The sequence below is a fragment of the Passer domesticus genome, chromosome 1 (genome assembly GCF_036417665.1).
Source record: "Passer domesticus isolate bPasDom1 chromosome 1, bPasDom1.hap1, whole genome shotgun sequence".
NCBI lineage: Eukaryota > Metazoa > Chordata > Aves > Passeriformes > Passeridae > Passer > Passer domesticus.
Genome location: NC_087474.1, coordinates 80,198,484 through 80,218,058, shown reverse-complemented (window position 1 = coordinate 80,218,058; position 19,575 = coordinate 80,198,484). Strand labels below are relative to the sequence as shown.

The following is a 19,575-nucleotide window of genomic DNA, read 5'->3' as shown; positions in this document are numbered from 1 at the left end:
GTTTCAGGTATTGTATGCTTCTGTAGTGAGCCTTTAAGTGCCAGCTACACCATGTGACGATAAAATACATTTCCCTTACAATCAAAAGCCTGTGAGAGGCTAAACAAATCCAGGTTTATTCAGTCTTGAAGTTGCTCTGCTTTTGAAACCACTAGCATCCTATGTTTCTTCTCTGAACAGTGAATTCTTGTTTCCTTATGTTCTGAATTGGTTTTTCTGATCTCAAGTATTAGTTTCTTTGTAAATGGTATTTTCAACAAAACTCATCTTCCATGTTCTCTGACACTTGGATACTTTTTGAAATACTGGTTGATACAGCAGTACTTTTCCATGAGTTCTCAACATTTTACTTAATGTTAAACCTTTGCAGAAGCCTTACAGCCCATTTATAGAGCAACAGATCCTATCTCTACATTATCTCAGCACTCTTACTTTGAATGTGGTATATGGCAGCTGGAACACTCATGGACTCCAGTTTGTATTAGTTTATTTGGATAAAGGTTCTCAAGACTATGAGCATATTTTGATTAATACTGTGGTTGTTTCCACTACTATCTTTGTACAAAATTTTCTGGAGTGTCTCACTGGAAAGACCTGTTCATCATGGTACCCTGGGCTGATTGAAACATCTCTACGGAAGTAAAATAAAGGATTTTTCCATGTCAAATTTGAGGAAGTTCTTTGCAGACTAATATTGTTTTGTAACAAAGAGTTTATTGCAGTCTCTGTATTGTAGTAAGCTGCAACAGAAATATCATTTTATAAATAAACCCAAAGGCTATTGCAGAATGCAGTTGAACATACCCACAATCAAATCAAGTGTGATTACATAGTATGAGTTGGCACTTGGAAATCTGTGATGAAATTTGAAAAAGGCAATCTTGAGTCACTCCCTACCTACTTTAATTTTATGTACATCCTGTGCCAGAGTGACTGAGAAAGTGAATTGGATGTGTGCTGATCAGGAATCCTGAAAACATATTGCATCCAAACATCTTCTGAACCAGGAATGGACAAACCAGAGAATTATTTGTAAATTAGTACATCTGCTCTCCCTTCCCTCCAACAGGTAAAGTAGCTTTTAAAATACAGGAAATTTAAAAAAAAAATTGTCACCTCCTTTTTTTTTTTTTTAAACTGCACAAGTCCAGTTAAGGCTAAACAGATAAAAAATAAGTTTGGGGTATTTTCAAGATCAGGAAGGGGAGGGAAGAGAAAATTGGTTTACCTAGCCAAGATTCACCTTTTTGATTGACTGCAGGGTGACAAATCTCAAGTGTCTACTTCTTCTCTTCTCTTTCTCTTTCCCCTACAGTATAAAATAGGCCAGATTCCTTATGGATACTGAGAAACCAATGCAGGTTTTGTTGCTTATTGTTTCACTGTTCTTCAGTAGATCCACCAGTTTCCAGTGACTCCTTCTTCATTCATTAGCCCTACAAGCATTTTAATTTGGGGATTTGGTTGAACAAACGACAGAAACCATTTTCCATTGGTTTTGTTTCACAGCTTAGTGGGCTGCAAAACCATTACCAGGATTTGTTTTTCTCATGTGTGTGGTGACATGAGGTGGTTTAATGCAGTCTATTGATTTGACTTTTTTTATCAAGGTATCACAGGTGATGTATCTGTGACTCATGCCCACAAAACTGTGATGGGTGCATGCTGCAGTGTTGGGCCCTTTTAATATTTTTATATGTTTAGAATGCATTTGATGAGAAGGGTCCCCAGACCAGCAGAAATCATAAAGAAGACAAGAAAAATTGCTGATATTTCTGATTAGTGGCTGAAAGTAAAATTAAATATGTTTCTGAAATGCACTGACACTTTTTGTCCAGAGAGATCATGTATTCTTGACATCTCTGCCTTGAACCTCCTGAAATGCACTTCTGCCCTCCTACCACTGTTTTTGTTGGTATATTTTCCATGTTTCATTCTCTCTGCAGAGATGATATCCCTGTTCTCCACAGCCCTTCTCAGAAAATTTCTATCTCTGACAAAGTACCTGTCAGTAGAGCTGTTCTATCAAGGACTGACCAGTTCAGGACTTTGCTGAAGGTGTCTGCATGTCTAGCCCTGCCATTTAAGAGTAAATTATCATTCAGTTTTCAGTAGATGATCTAATCGCCATGAATTTATTTTCACAGGTAGACTACAAGAGTTCCATTTAAAGTAGGAGATCTAGAATAAAGTAGAAGAGGGTAGAACAGAGCAACAAAACTTCTGTTTGGTGTTAGTATAGAGAAGGTTTAAAATTATGCAAATGAAGATGCATAGTTTTGTCAGACTTTTTTAAAAAAAATTCACAGTCCTAGTGATAGTTCCACATCTGATTAGGATATAGATGTGATCAGAGAGATAGAATTCCAAATCAATTCTTGACAGAAACCAAGGGAAGAGACAAAAAGTAGAGGAATCTGGACTACTGAGTGAAGAGTTCATCTCTGTTTTTTAGAGAGAGTATGAATTAGTTTCTTTCAAGCACACAGCATAAAGGATACATATAGCTCTGGTCCAAAGTGATGACCAAGGCATGTGCTGATGCCAAAGAAGTATGGTCAATGTGAGAGTGCCGAGGTAGTGATTAGGAAGGAGTCGACTGGGCTGAAAATTGGCTCAGACCAGAAGTACACAAACAGAAGGTTAAATGTTTTTAAACAGAAGGTTAAATGTTTGTGAATGAAACCTCCTTATAAACTGTAAAGAGTTCAGCTACAAGCACCTGAATTGGAAAATATGGGTGTATGGCCTTCAAGACATACTGGCCAAATAGCACAGACATGAAAAATGCCAGTATAATCCTAAAGAACATGAAAATAAGTGTTTCTGGTAGAAGAAGGGTAATTGACATCAAAATAAATAGCTCTGCTCTCGTCTCATTTGTAAATAACCTTTTTATTCAACTGTGAGAAGTATTTGAGAAACAATGAGCCCATTTTTTGGAGGAAGCTAGAGTGCTTTGGCTTAGATAGTATATTGAGAGCTAAAAGGGCATATTATTGTGAAAATAAATGAGATTAAACATCAATTTATAAGTAAACTGAAGGACAATGTCACCATAGGAAAAAAAATTACTATGAAAAGTCCACCGATAGGTTAAGACTGGAAAACAGAAGCATCATGGTTTTAAACAATCTGTTTGGGACAGAAAAAAAACCCAAACTCACAAAACCAAACTATTAAACTCACAATGTAACTTGCTTAGCTGATGAAAAGGTGTACCTAAAGCAGTGCAAAGATGTTACAGGATATCATTCAGTGACGCAGGACTTATTCAGTTCCTCTGCTCCTAAACATAACAAAAGACATTTTTACCTGATGATAAAGAACACTAGACTGAACTGAAATTGCTGAAAGCTATCAAATTATGAGGATAGGAGGAGTTGCTCCCAGCAACCTGGACAAAATACAGAGTGGGTAAAAGTTAACTGTGCAGGTCCTGGTCATGAGCGACCCACCAGTTCTGGGAAGGCCTCAGAGCTGATGGAATCTCTGTGACTGTAGCAAATCCTGGCTTACAGGACCCTGCTGTGTATCCAGAGGCTGAGGCAGAGGCACAGGTGCTGCACTGTCTGTTCCTTTTGTTCTCAGCCCTGTGTGCAGTGAGGAGAGAGTGTGCAGCATATGGCTTGGAGAGTCTCAGTGGGAGCACTAAATTGAGCAGTGCTGTTCCTAGACTATGTTAACTTTTCAGTGAACAACATGAGTAATGTCTCATTTCTCTTTTCTCTCTCGTCTTTGTTGCTCTAGAAAAGCAATTTACTTATACAAGGGGAATGGGGGGGTTTTGTTGTTTGTCTGGGAGTTTTTTCTCATATTGGGGAAAGATTTTTGTTTTCTGCGTGTCTCCTCTTGCCTCTGCCATTCTTAGGTTGCAAACAGATAATTTGTTCTTTCCTCCTCTTTTGTATGTAAGTGGTGGAGGAGGGATGTTTATTTCTTTATTCCTCATCTACCTTTGGATGGCCCAGATTAAAATATCTTCAATTCTTGTGAGTCTGCAATTAGACTTGGCAGCCCCACTGTTTTTCAATAGGTACAGTTCCCTGCCTAATGTTTAACCTCAGCAATAACTGCAGGAACTTCACTTAATGGCTTTGTTCTGCCTGCAGTGACTAATTGCAGGGGAATAATCTGTAGCTAACCACCTCTTTTATATACTTCTGCACTAATATCATGCCTGTCTTTTCTGTAGAATGAATGTTCCCAGTTAATAAAACTCAATGGAATCAATTTTCTGCTTTCTCTTTCATTTAGGTGCAAATGGCACTCAGGTGCAAATGGCACTCAGAATAAATACCCTTTCAAACATGAGGTTGGACCATGGAGCACATGGCAAAATAATTTCAGTTGCAAGAGCTGTTTACGTATCTAGAATTTCCACCCCAATATTGTTTTCAGCATCATTACTGGCTCTTATTTTCCCCAAAATGAGATGGAAAAAATTAAAATACTGGATTGGTCAGAGGAATGGAAACATCTAGAAAATGTTATGAGTCAGAGCTGACTCTGCAATGTCTGATTTGGATTTACTGAGTCCAAAAGAGACTCTCTTTTGTGTCTGGGTCTTGAAATTGATTCTACATGCCTAGATTAATAAAAGAAATTATTCAGGGACTTTAGGCCAATTTCTCATTTCTACCAGCCAGACTACAACACTTGCACTGACTAAAAACTGTTGGTGAGCTTTAATAATGCAATAATATTGAAAAAGACACAGATATTGCCAGAAAATAATGTATGGCTATAAATAGCTCTGTCTTTGCTTCACTGCAAGCAGGACCAGCAATAAAAAACATGTTCTACTGGGCAATGAACCCTGCTCTCCCACCTTCCACAGCCAGAGAAAATAACAAACATATTTGGACTGACCCACATCATTAAGGAAAATTATTAACACAGTAGATCTGGGGGGTGAAACCAGCCAGAAACTGGAATGGGATGGTGGGGATGTTCCCCACACTTGAGCTTTAGCTTTAGCTCATTGCTTTCTTTTTCCCATTAGAATTGTAACAGAGCATCTGTGAAAGTATTAGCATCATGCATTCAATTTTTTTTGAGGAGAAACTCAGATATCTGTCTAGAGAAGGCAGTTTCTGACACTTAGGATGTCCTCATTTTTGTCATTCATAAAAATTCATGTAAATTCATAAGGATTCACATGAACTGGTGGTTATAACAAATAAAAAAGTGTGTAAATATAAAGACAGTTTATTTATTGAGTTTTCATTATCTTGCTGAAATCAATAGAGACATGAATGCAAAAAATCATAGGAACCATAGCTACATATGACCATACAGCTTCACATAACCTTAGCTAATGGAGACCCTTCTCTGACTTTCAGGAAAATTCTTTTGAATTTTTTTTTTTTTTTGCTTTTCTTGACAGAGACATAAACCCTCTGTATTGTAGGAATTTTTGATCTGAAGTAATTTTATCTCCAACCTGTTACATCCCCAGTGGTAAAAGCCCAGAGTAAGACAAACAACAAAATTTCCTAGGGGCCAGCTGCTGGAGGATACATTTAATTTCTCTAAATAAAGTAGGTACTGTTGCCAGGTCCAAATCACTCTGAGCATTAAACTTGAAATGGACTATGAGCTCAAAGTTAACCTTAGTGTGGAACCCAGACTTTTGAACACTGGGAAGACTAATTGCCATCTGACTCCTTTGTTTTGCATGAGTGGATAGTATGTTTATATTTAAATACTTAGACTTGATTACCTGGTCTGTCCCTTTGGTTCCACAGATGGGAAGTTACCCTCAAAGAATAGGCTGGAGCTTGCTGTAGTTGAAAAATCTCAACATGTTTCTGACAGACACAAACACTGTCTTGTGTAAGAGAGAAAGGTTTATCTCTCAGCTGCTTGTTAAGAGCCAGGACACAGGAAACTGCTTAGTTCGGTATGTATCCCCATAACTGGGTCACACAAGAAGAAACAAAATCAGTAGAGTCTGAGCTCTCTGGTTTGTGGGTTCATTTCATACAAAAAGCGACAATAGGTACTACCCTCCTGGGTATTTTTGGTCCTAACTGTAATTTACTCAGCAAAACAACTTGTTTAGCTAAATGGCTTCCAAAAAAGACATATCATCTGATGTGCATATACAAAGAGATTACAGATCTGCTGCTCTTGTTATTACACTGTTTGATTATTCCTTTGAAAACTTATTAATCAGCTTCACTGAAAATTCATTTCTGTAAATTTCATAAAAATCTATTTATTCCTTGTACTTCTTCTACACAACACTGAAGAACTTACAAATTTTTTGTATTCTAAATCCTTTGCATTTTCTTACTGTAGAATTAGGTAATGAATACTTAAAATTGCTTTTTGGTTTCTCTTTGACAAACTTTAGGAGAACAATCTGTTAAGCCCTCTCTGCAGGAACTCTTTGCCAGCAGTTAAATCATTTTATCCATATTTTCTCCACCTTTCTCTGTTGCCTAGAGAAAATGACAGTGAGAAAATACGTAATAAGGAAATTGCATTTCCACGAAATTTAAAAATACTTTTGAAGAGAAATACAGTTAAAACACCAAAAGAATACTTTTTTTACCCTTTGTGGTGAAGTGAATGGTCTGGTACAAAGTAGTTAAATCTCTGGCTTTATGCAGTTTTTCTATTGATGCATTTACTTGTTTTTGCAAGCAATTATTATTGCTTCTTATTATGTGTGTTTAGAGGTAAGTGGCAAAAGTTCTGTGAATACTGTGAATTCTTATCTAAATCAAAACTACCTCTTCAAATACTTAGGAAAAAATGGCGTGACAATGCCGTGGTTTTAACAGTGTAGAATCCAATGAAAATTCTTTAAAAGTCTATACTATTCTATCCATGATATGAAAGTAATAGGGGCTTTTGTAACATTTCCAAACAACTGAAATGGGCACCCTTTTCCATTCATATGAAGACTGTAGCATCTGTTTCATGTCAGATACAAAATAAAAGTTATTATTTGTCACATAGTTCTCTAATGAAATACTTGATAGCACAGCTATATAGACTTAGAGACTGACAGCCAGAGAGAGAGGTTGGCACATTCTATGCTCTCCTTCTCCACTCGCTTCCACTTGAAAGAAGTCAGACCTGGAGCAATGGGGACCTGGTGTGTGGGACCCTCTGCTGATGAACAAACACCCTTTCAGACAGACGATGTGGCTGCAGCTGCAGCTCCTGTGGCAAACAGAAAATCAGCAGGTCACATCCCGAGCCATAATGTACATCAGCAAAGCATCCTGCACCCTTGCAATGGCCTGGGGGGCAGGCCTGTGGTGAAATCACAGAGAGGAATGAGGCAATCCTGATGACCTGTGACTAAGGAAAGCCCATTCCCCCTGCCTCTCTGGCCTCACTGGATCCTTTGAAACTGCAGGGAATACTTGCTAATACTTAGTGGTGTAGAAGAATTCTTGGCAGAACAAGAGCATGCTGTACTCTTACAAGAATTGGACATCCCTTGCCTGCAGATTACAGAGTTACTTTGAAGACCATGTGCTATCCTTGGAACAAGATAGACCATGTACCGTCCTCAAAGAGATTCAACAAGGAAGAATAAGCATTGTGCAAGGATGAAGACAGATGGCAAACACAATATGGGAATTGCTAATTTTGCAACTTAGCTAAAAATGCTTAGAGCGTGATAACCAATCAACAAATAACATGTATGCATGAATACAGCCACTTTGCCAATGAGCATTAAGCAGTAGTGGCATGAGGCAGTGTATAGAGAAACATAAACCTGCCAAAGTAGTTTAATAAAGGAGAGCGACATGTAGCCATATTGGTGTGATTGTCCTTACTCAGCTGACTCTCCGTGGGACCCTCTTCATAGTGGCTGATTTCATTTCACAAAGACCAAGTGAGTTAATTCTGCTGTAAGTATTTCTCCACCACATTGAAAAGATGTCATGAGCATTTGATAATATGCATGAATTGCATATCTATCCCCTGCTCCTACCTTATCATTAAAAACACAGCTTTGCACTTCACACCCTACGGGGTGCTGACATTGTTACAACCCGATGCCCTTTCTGCTTGAGGAGTGTGGTAGCTTGAGATCTAACTAGCCTGTGCCACTGAAAATCTAATTATACTTATGCTTTTTCTTGCCAGAGCTGACAGCACGTTGAAACCTTTGCTGGGTGTTCCATTTCCATAACTACCTGTGCACTGCGCTGTGTCTCCTACTGTGAGCCCACACAGTGCCTGCTTGTCTGATGACTGCAATGAGAGGAACTCACTGAGGGGCCTTCCCTGCCTCCTGTGATCACTGCTGAAGAAATAAATAGCCTCATATATGGCATGCTCACTTTCTGCTTGTTTGTGGATATAAGCATGGTAAGGGCTCTCTTGCAGACAGGAAGTGAAATTTGTCGTGCTATAACATAGTTTCTCTAGTGTCAGAATTGACAGAAGAAAAAAAGAAATGCTTTCAGGTGCACAGATATACTTTAAAGTGTAACTGGACTGAATAAGATGGGATTTCTTAGCATTATTTGTAAAGGAAGGGTCAGACTTACAGAGAGAATGATGTGAAGAGCATTTGTTGGGGAAGATTTCTAGCTGCTCATTCTAGCACACATGACAGTACTGTAAATAGGAAAATGAACTCTTTACAGCAGAAAAACTGCAGCATGACATTTGATATTTCTGGGTTTTTTTGACCGTTTCCTTGACCATTCCATTTCCTTGACCATGGGGAGAGAGGGAAGGGGGAGGAGGGAAGAAGGATGACAACCCAGGGTGCTGAATTTTCTCAAAACAAGCCGTTTGCATTAAAAGGCCTGACAATCATAAAGACTGTGTGACTTAAAAAATGTTGTGTGTTCTTTCATCAACAATTGTTGTAGGGTTTACCTGTTTGTTTGCTCTGATTCTTTCTGGGAAGGGCAACCCAAGAACAGGGCAGGTGTGGAAGCAAACAGGCAGGCAAATTTCCTAAAAACTCAAGCTTGCTCTGCAAATGTGGCACAATGACAGCCTATTTACACATTTAACAGCTTCAGCCAATTTACCAATTACCAGGCAATGCCAAAAGCAGTACTTAGGGCTGCTGTTTCAGTTGTCATTTGAAAAACTGTGGTAAGTGCTGCCCTGATATAAATGTGTGGAGAAAGAGCAGCTGAAAGCACCAGGGGGTTTGACAGCCTTCTGGGGCCTTCCTCTTCCTTCTCAGCAGAATCTGCTTCAGGGCTGAGGCAAGCAAGTGGGTCTTGGGTGGAGACCATGGCTGCAGAAGCTCCCACCAAGTTGGTTCTTCCCCCAGGTAAGGAGCCCACCTGGGTTTCTGCCACCATCTGTGTGTCCATCCAGGCTCACAGGGAGCTGGCTGTTCACTAAAGCTCTAGCAGGACACCACGAGCACAATAACCTTCCTGATATCCCCTCTCCCTAGCAAACCACCCCTTCCCACACTGAATTGCTATGAAGAAAGATGAGGAGTTCTGAGTGACAGAACCATCCTCACATCAGCTGACATCTGCTGCTGGTGATATGAAGCTGTTGGTATCAGTTTTGAAGCCAGGACTGTCTTTTTTTTGGTCTTTTTTTCTATGATTGGATTGCAGACTCTCCTCTTATCCTTGATTTCCTGTGCTTTTTTCCTGTGATATTTCTCCTCTCTTTCTTTTATCCAAACCAGCTTCTACACGCAGAATAAAAATTACTGGAGGGTTTAACCTGGGGAATTATGTTTACTTTGCTTGCCTGCTCGGGGAGTTTATACAGTTAAAGAATACTTATAGCTGCTGGAAGGCAATTAACACAGGGGATTATTTCCAGGTACCTTTGCTGAGCTGCCCTTCAGTGATGGGAAACAAAAGTATCTCATTTTACAGCTGCTACAATTCTGTGCTAAGTCAAGGAACACTTCTGGGTTTGCTGGTGTATGAAATGCATGCGCTGAGGCAAGTTAACTGCAATTCTTGGAAGAAGCAGTAGCAGTCTTAACCCTCTGTACTGGGAATCAGTCTATTCCTGTGGGGTCTGATGTGCTCTCTCAGCACAAGCTCGTGGTGATGCTATCTCAGAGAAAAATAGACCCTCTCTGTGCTTCTTCCCCTCTGCAAACAAGTAGGAAGTTTGTTGGTTTGTTTTCTTTTTTTTTTTTTTTTTTTATAGTTTCTTTCTTTGTTGTTGTTTTTGTTGGCTTGGTTTTGGTTTGGTTTTGGGGTTTTTTGTTTGTTTGTTTGTTTGGGTGTTTTTTTTAAATAACATGTTCTCCTGCATTTTGTTAAAGCACTAATCTCAAACTCTTATTGCTGCAGGGGGGAAGGGCTGAGGAAACAGTCTGCTATTTCTAAGCAGGAATAGTGAGTTTTTTCCTGTTATAGGTGGTAGCTTTTATAAAATATTTCAGAAAATTTGACAGCTAATAATAAACCTTAAAAATCTCCTATCTTTATAGAGCCAGTATAAAATTTTCCTCCATTTTGGGCTGATTACCTTGTCACTATGCTAAGGTAAAGCCTATGTCTTACAAAACCACTCTCTTTGAATGAAAGGATTTCAAGTAATGCTAAAGCTCATGCCACAAACTGTTCTCATGCTTATCCACCCTAATTTTAGGAAATACCTGTATTTTACCACAGGAAATATTCTAGCTTCTGCAATGTGGCAATTGTTTTGTGTGCTATATGAATGTCCTCTGAAGTGCAGTGGGTTTCCTTTTGTGTTTAAGTCATTAATTCACATTTTTCCTTATTCTTGAAATCTAGTGATTAAATATGACCTCCCATTTCAATTTCACAAACTACTATTGATGTGTTTCTTTGAGTTACTGGAATTGTTTGGTCAGAAGTGCTGTATAATACATTTCAAAGAGCTGGGAAGACAAGCAGGAGATAGGAAGATGTGCTTGAAATTAGGCCTGTTTTTGTTACCATAGCAATGCAATAACACCGCAAAACTCTCCACAGATATTATTCCAAATATCCTACCTTTGCAGTTTCTCAAGGATGTAGAAAGACCAGCTACCATTCTCTTCCTTGTCAGATCCCAGAATGTGGGAGTCAGGGAGTAGGGAAAATCCGCTTCTAGTGTTTCTTCTTTGTAGGTTTCTAATAGCAATTTCAAATATTTCATCACAGGTGATAGCTATATTCACGGTTTTATTTAATTCCACAATTATAGCTGGCATAAACATGCAAAATTGTATTTAAATTAAGTAATATACAATAGAACCATGAAAGGAAACTGACCATATCTCAATTACAAATTACAGGGAACAGGGATATAGTTGCAGGCTATGTGCAATGCAGGTAGATCAGTCAGAAGACACTAAAGAAATTCAGTGGAACGTTAAAGTGCTGGCAAGGTCTACCACTTCAAACAAAGCAGGACATCAGACACATCAGTGAAAACCTGATTATTCACCAAGGCCAGGATCAAAAGGCAATGATCAGACAAAAGGTATGGGAGAGACTGACAGTCTGGGAGACTTCTTGAAATGGGAACAGAATGTCAAGCAAGGCTCGCTGTTGTGCCAGCTGAGATGGTAAAAGCAGACCTCTCTTGCCACAGAGTTAGACACAAGCTGATGATGTGGCTCAGCTCACCGGCTCTCCACCACAGGTCAGACTGGGCTCCAAAAGAGTATTCCACTTGGACTGACTTGCTCTCAGACAATTGTCTGTAGTAAAGAGATGGTTAGAAATGGAGCTACTTGGAGTCTACAGTTCTGTCACAAGAATACTTACAGGATAACAGACCTGCCGTGATTCAAAGCATTTGGCTGAAATTCAGAGCACCTTTTATTAGCCCAGCCTTTGTTTCCTGATTTAGCTTAGATGAGAATGCATTGTGCGAGTGAGTCAGCTTTTTGTAATTAAAGAGCCTGTAAGCTTGTAAATGCTCCTCTCAGTGTGTTGAACTGATGTTCTCCAGTTACAAACGATTACTGAGTTGTCATCTGTACAGCCATTGGGTTTCTTTTATTATGCTTAAAATTGGTCCTTTGCCTTGATGGACAAACCTCAGTTTTCAGATCTTGCAGCTCATGATTTCAGCTGACCCCATAAAAACTAATAACCAACTAGTTCTTTGGAGCTGAGTAATTTTTAACTTTCCTTAATTCCCAGCAACCAGACATCAAAATGCATACTTCAAAATTTCATTATAGAAATTGCTGTCTGTCTGACTCCAGTGGTGAAGTTGGATTTGCCATACATTTCCTTTGGTTTTGTTTCCCACCACATGCTGGCCCAATTTAACAATCAAGGTTCTAATGCCTTCAGAATTTGATTTTGGGTTTTGACATTGTAATTGTGCCATTTTAGGCTCTGTATGTATATTTTGACTGTGCTGGTACTGAATCCACTGAACTGAATCTCTTGTATTAACTTTTTTTTTGCAGTGCATTTGAAAAGGATTACTGTCATCATTGAGGCACGTGATGCAAGGGGATGGACACTCAAACAGGTGAAGTTCATGTCCTGCAGAGCTTGTGATCTAAATTTGTGGTAGGAAAGATCTGTTCCTGTTTTCTTTCAGAAAACGTGACAACAATGGTTCCTCAGGGACTGCCATAGCTGACGTGCTTGTATCAATTTTTCTTTCCATGGGTCAGTCAAGGCTCTCCATTGTTCCTTTATATACACACCAGTATAGCAAATAATATAAAACTGCAGTTTAAAAAGTGGTTTTGTTCTGTTTTTCATATAGAATTTATTTAACTTTAAAACAAAAAATCAATCAGTCATCCAAACCCAAACAACAACAAAACAACCAACCAAACAAACTAAACCAAACCACAATGCACAAATGCATATCTTCCTGGCAAAATCTCCACCAAGGGGACAAACTACCATAGCCCAGTGGGGTGACACAATTTATGGCTGCATAAGTTGTGCATCAATTTAGGCAGCCATAATATTCTCAGTGCTCTCATCATTGCACTACGAATTCCTGAGAGAAGAGCTGTGAGCATTATACTGCAGAGTCCTTACCTCTTTTGAACTCATGTATATGCTGCAAATGTGCAACACAAAACTAGGATCAGATAAAATTTGTAAAGTATCATAATGACAACACAAGCTTTCATTGCTCAGGGGATGTCAAGATATTTTTTTCTTTGGGGAAATAAAGAGAATGTTTATATGTGAGACAAAATATTTTGTTATTTAAGAAAAAGAAATTAAATCCATTAATAACATGAAGTTTGCATTTTCAATCCTGCCAGTCTAGTGTTCAGACAGCACCTGTTCCTACCTGTCTGTCATAAAGGTAACGAAAATAATTAGGGGTGGGAGTAGCAAAGGATGTGTTTTCAAATGAGTTTTTGATTCTCTACCCTGTTTTTAGCCTTTAAGATATACCAGCTGTATATTTCAAATCCTCTTCACAACCATGTTACTTGGGCAGGAGCTAGAGAAGCAGGAGGAACCTACTACTTCCCTCTTCTCCTCTGCTTGAAGAAAAAAGTTTCCAAAATCCGAGGCTTCTGAATAATGCACAGGTGCTTGGACTTTTTAAGCCATCTTTAACCTACAGTGTACAGAAAGAGAGAACTCCTTTGCTTACAGAGGCCGATTAATTCACTTTTTATCTCTTTGCTCAGGTACTGATAGTGAAGGAATATATCAGAAACCTGAGCAAGACAGCCTAAAAGTAATAATGTGCCTGTTGAAATGCTCAAGTTAAAATTAGACTCTGTACATCAAAAAAAAATATATCCCATATAAATTGACAAATATTTTAAAAGTGTTTCTTTCTTTTAAGTCGCCCATCTATTAAACTGGCACCTTTCCCTGCTTTGAGGGAAGTATTAATAGCAAGAGAAGTGGAAAATGACAAATTTGTTCTTGATGCTTCATGGTTAAAAAAGACAAAGACTCTGTTAGACTGTTACAAGATGAGTTGATCTTATAATTCTTATTATGCTTGAAACTTACAGCTGGTATCAGACACTGAAATGAATGTTTTCCTTATAGGCTTATAAACTAGAAAATGGATTACTACTAAAACCATGAAGATGAGATGCCATCTTCACTTTTAAAAGAATAAAAGTGAAGTTTTTTTAAAAATGAAGTTATTTTTAGTAGCATTTTTAAAATATTATTTAATAAATGACAGTAAATATCCTGAGTTTTAGCTGTAAGAGCCAGTAAAAAGACAATGCGTGGTTTCAGATCTACACAAAGATCACTGCTGGATGTTCAGTACAACAGCACCCTCTATGTCTGATGACTTCTAAATGCATCCCTCGCTCCCAGGAGCGCTGTGCCAGGTGACAGTGTCATTTCTGGTCCTCTACGGGCCTCTCAATCTGAACTTTATAGCCCACGAAGACTAAAAGCAAATTATAAACATAAGAGTAATTAAAGACATAAAGAACAGAGTAAAAAAGAGCAGGAGTTCAGCACAACTCTGCATACTATCCTTTTGTTTAGCAAAAAACCCTTATTTTGCTGGCAAAGGAAATGAGATGATGCAATTCATGCTGCCTTTAGTAAAGGATTTGGTGTTGCATGTCATGAAAAGTTACTAATTTACAGAAAATAGAAAGCAGTGCAGCACTTGGAAAAAGGGAACACGAGAGTATATTTTACTGAAATAAAAACAAATGCTGGAAGACATTTATTTGAGGAATTAACTGTGAACTGTAATTTGCAAAACAGGAGTCAAGGCAAATGTAGTTCTAGGCTATGAAAGACATACCATTTCTGCAGAGATAAAGAGTATTGAAGTATACTGTTCTTTTACAAAACATTGCTAAAATCTTCCCTGGCATATAATATGCAATTATAGTCATGTATCTTTTTTAAAATAACAGTGCAAAATCAGACTGGAACACTGAAATAAAATGTATAAAGGAAAAAGAGAAAAAATAGTAAACTTGTGTTTTAAGAGAGAAAAAAAAGTATCCTTGTTGTCTCAGGTTTGGGTGTTTTTGTTTGTTTTTGTTTTTTTTTTCTTAATAAGTATCTTCAAAGTTTGCTGTCACATGAATATGGGAAACTCAAATTAATTTTTCTTCGCTCTTACTGAAGTTAGTGTTTCACTTACTCTGTTGTGATTTTTGGTGAGGAGAGTAACAAGTAAAGCCTTCTGGCCATAAAAAGGTCAGAGAAGATATGGAAGTTTTCAATTAATATTTTTGGCCCACTAATTTTCTTACAGGTAATAGATGAACCCTTCACATAGAACAGCTGGAGCTGTTGACAGTGTTTTCTTCCCTGGTGATAACTTTACCATAAGAGGAATTTTTATTGCAGAGTGAAGGCTTCCTCTTCTGCAAAAACATTTTGGTTATGGCATCTCTCACACTCTGTGTGTGAGGGATGCAGTGGCTGTACATTTGAATTTTATTGTCTCAGGTGTATTTGCTCTTGGACTGAAGTAGCAAAAGCTGTCAGAAAGGTTTTGTCATTTTATTCAGAGCTGGTTGTAGATGCTGTCAGTGGCTCTATTGCTGTAGAGTTGTCCCATTCCCTGGAGGGCAGAAGTACAGAAGTTTCAAAGATCTGGCTATTGTTTAGAAGAACTACTGGCACATACTGTGGTGAAGTTGGTAACACTCATGGTATTTGTTTCCCTATTCAATATACTTACAGGTAACTTTTCCAAGGTTCATTAGTTCCTCTATTATTTCTGTACTACCTGAATATTTTTTTACTGGTTTTAAAAGATGCTTTCATTTGGAACATACATCTTGAATCCAACCTTCAAAGCCTTCATTCATTTACCTCATCATGCTCTAAGTCTGTGCTGCCAACTTTATCAGTCCTTTTAAGAGTGTTTTTAGGGGAAGTTCACAAGGTGGTGCTGTATGTTTTTCCATGTCAGAGTTTGGACAACTACTCCATGACACTTTAAATTTCAGACCAGTTTCTGCCTCCAAGGCTGTTTGCTGCCTGCCTGGTTTCCTGTTATGTTATTAAGGGTTTTTTTTAAAATTTTATTCTTAGTGCAGAAAATGTGGAGAATTGTTTGTTAGTATGGATCTACAAGAAAAAGGGTCAACTCCTTGCTAACTTCTGAAGTGGTGTGTAAGAAAAATTAAATCAGATGGTGCTTGAGAAAACTGCATTTTCTCCTCTCTAGTAATGGTATCAAAAACAAACTTAGTAATTGCTTACAAGTGATACTTTGAAGAAAACTAGCATTGTATTTAATACCTGCATAATAGAAAGCTGCAAACCAGCCTTGCACATTTTCATGGCTCTAGGGTTGAAATTTTACAAGGGAATTTGGAAGATTTGACTGCTTGGGTCACAGAGGAAACAAGAGCTAAGCATTTCATTCTCTGCAACACATTCATATTTTGAGAAATCTTTCCCTTCCCTTCGTCCTTAGTTAACTTTTTACTGTTTCATTCTATTGATTTCTTTCCAATTAATTTCAATCCACCTTAGACATCTTTATAATTTTCTCACCTCTAGCTCATGTGACTTGCTGTGTGTTGATATCTTCTTCAAAAGAAGATAATTTAACTGTTATGAATCAAGTAGTCATCTTGCTCACTATAAAAGGGAAGATGCCATACAAGCTTTCATATACATATGACATTAAAATATATTTATAATGATTTATAGGTATTACTGAATTAATATAAATATAGTTATTTTGCATCTTATGTCATATTTTTCACCTCCATTTTATGAGGCTATAGCTCAAGTAGCTGAAAAGCAGGATAGTGAATTTTAAAACTCCTCATAAGAGGAAGCAGTTTCTAAATGTTCATATAAGAGGAAGCAGACTAAGATGTTGAGTATCCTGTGTTTACTAAAGCAGCAGTGGCTGAAAAAATATCCTTTCAGCCTTGAGATGTTGTGTGGCACACTCCTGGAGAGGTGCAAACAGAACTTGTACTTGAGTGTTCTGCTTTCTAACAGAATAAGCAAAACAGTTTGGTTTAAAGTGCATCCTCTTTTCAAACATCTCCTGTGTACAAAAGCTTTTGGTGTCCTGATCCAGGTATGCAGAACTTTGTATCTGGTCTTGTTAAACCTCATGAGACTCCCATGGTCCCACTTCTCAAGCTTGTCTAGGTCCCTCTGGATGACATCCTATCTCTTAGGTGTGCCAACAGCACCACTCAGTTTGGTGTCATCTGCAAACTTGCTGAGGGTGCCCTCGATCCCTTTGTCCCTGTGACTGAGGAAGGTATTAAACTCTGCTCATCCCAGTATGGACCCCTGAGTGACACCCCTTGTTACTGATGTCCAACAGAACTCTGAGCCATTGACAAGTACCCTGCTACCAATTTCTTATTCATCTAGCAGTCCATCCATCAAATCCATGTCTCTCCAATTTAGATGAAAGGATGTTGTGAGGGACTGCGTCAAAGGCTTTACAAAATCCACAAAAATTACTTTTAGAGCCTTTCCCTTGTCCACTGGTGTGATCACTCCATGACAGAAGGCCATAGAAATGTGCCTGCAGAACATTTGTGTTTCTAAATGGTTCTCCAGCATGGTTGCATTTGCCTTCTCCCATGGCTCTTGTACTACTCTTTCTTGCCATGAGAACAATGCACTCTTCAATTCCAAGAACAATTTTTCTGAGAACTGGCATCCTCCAAAAATGGAGGACAGAAAAAAACCTTTAGGCTTTCAAAGATTTTTTTTTAATTACTATTCTTATAATGGTTTAAAATACATCTCAAAGATTTTGGTGGTGATTAAAAAGGAGTTACAAAATAGCAAGTAATTATGGCATTGTTTTCAGCTTTCTTTCTCCACTGCCTTTTTTTTTTAACCTTGTATATTATTTCTTGATAAGGCTTTTCTGAACAAGGCATTCGTTCCCTCAGTCTACCCCAGAGACAGAGCTCAGAAAGGAAAACAAGGAGGGAAATAAAGCAGGGGCAAGACCATGGTAAATCAGCTTACAGTCTCTTCTTGAGGCATTGCAGCTCTGTGCCGACCCCTGTTTGGACCAGTACCCAAATACTTCACGTTGTTTTGAATTACGGAAAAAAGTCACCTTTGCTCTGAGCTAGAGAAATAACTATTAATCTCATTTTGTCGCTAAACAAAAACAAGAGACCCCCAAAGGAATCTTTTGGGCTCAATAAAAGTTTGGAAGAAATATCCTTTTAAAAATGAATATCCTATGAGCAAACTACAGGTTACACATGCAAAATGAAATCTGGAGTGCTTTTTTGGAGTCAATATTATGTAGAGGAGTACTGACAGCCTAAAACATTATATAAACCACTTTTAAAGCAAAAAACATGTCCTAATATTGACTATGTATGTTTTCTTTAAGCAACGTTGCAAAGGTATCTTGGGCACATTTTGGTAAGAAGAACCAAAGTAAACACTAGAATTTTTGATCAAAATTAAGACACATGAGATATTCGTACAGCCTTTTTTTTTTTTTTAATGTGAGGGAACAAAAATTAACTGAAGTTTTAGAAATGCCAAAAGATAATTTTTTTTAAGTTGCTTTGTCTTTAGAAATTGAACATGACTGTGAAAAAGTGTATTTCAACCATGACATGACTGAAATTGATTAAAGTATGAAAATAACTTCAGTTAATTGTTCTAAATAAGGATTAATTTAAAAAATCTTATCACTTTTTAATTCTGATTTATAGTATAATTTTTCTGCTATATTTCTCCTATAATTTCCAGAATAGAAAAAAATGCTTACACTCAAAGTGCAATCTTCTGAATTTCAATCACAGTCTTTTAGGTTAGAAATTGTCTCAGTTAAAAAAAAAAAAAAAAAAAAAGCTGAGGCAAATTAACTTGTTTCCACCTTTTACATGAAAAGTTAAATGCCAACAAAACCATAAAGCCCACTATTAAAAATCCAGCATGAAATAACTTAAATACTTTTAATTTTAGATTTTACTAAAAATATTTATCTAAATATTAGCATGCTATTGTTTTTATTTTACAACCCCATCTCTACATTATTCAAAGTAATTGCCACCTTGCACAACTTGAGAAACTCATTATTCTGTGATGAGTGTGAGCTGCCTGATTCCATTTTAGTTAAGTCTATTCCAGAATAGACTTATTTTAAAAGCATATTTTATACAGAAGCCTTATGGCTACTGCTGTATTATGGAAAGTGGATTAACTACATGTCTTAGTGGGATTTAGTAGAGAATATTTCTGGGTGCAACACATGTTGTTGCATTTTTACTAGAAGCATGAATAATCCTTCCCAATGCCACTTGGGTTTTACTTTTTAAAAAAACGACATTTGAAAGTGTAGCTATATCATCCCAATGATTAGAATAAAAAGTGTTAAACTATTGTAGTTAGAAGAACTTGTGGGAATAAAGGACTGTTTTAAAATGTATAAATTTTCCTAAATGTCTGAGTACTATGAGCACCACAGCAAAATGCTCAATTTTTCCCTTGCAGAAATGCTTTATTTAGTAGTTGTTCAATATTCCTGGTATTACTGATAAGTCTGCATCATTCTAAGGCACATTTTTAAAAAAAAATCCTTCTGTTAATGTGCTACTAGAAGCTTTGATTTGTTGTTTTCACTGCTGGTAGGTGTATGTGCTGATTGAACTGGCTTCATTCATACAGCAAGGAGAAAAATGTTGTATACTGATGTCTGATGTGCAGACCATTTTTAAGCAGTACCAGTTTTCCACATTGC

The 19,575-nt window shown here is 37.6% G+C and overlaps 1 long non-coding RNA gene across 4 annotated transcripts in view; it reads left to right on the top strand.

The window, feature by feature from the left end:
- The first annotated feature begins 7,368 nt into the window (after positions 1–7,368).
- LOC135304626 (uncharacterized) overlaps positions 7,369–19,575 on the top strand; it is a 116,454-nt gene continuing 104,247 nt past the window's right edge. The window contains exons 1-3 of one of the 4 annotated variants that reach the window (XR_010365937.1): positions 7,369–7,864; positions 8,119–8,343; positions 12,359–12,423. This is a non-coding gene — a long non-coding RNA (uncharacterized LOC135304626). The remainder of the gene's footprint in view (positions 7,865–8,118; positions 8,344–12,358; positions 12,424–19,575) is intronic. The other 3 variants (XR_010365934.1, XR_010365933.1, XR_010365936.1) reach the window with 3 other exon arrangements.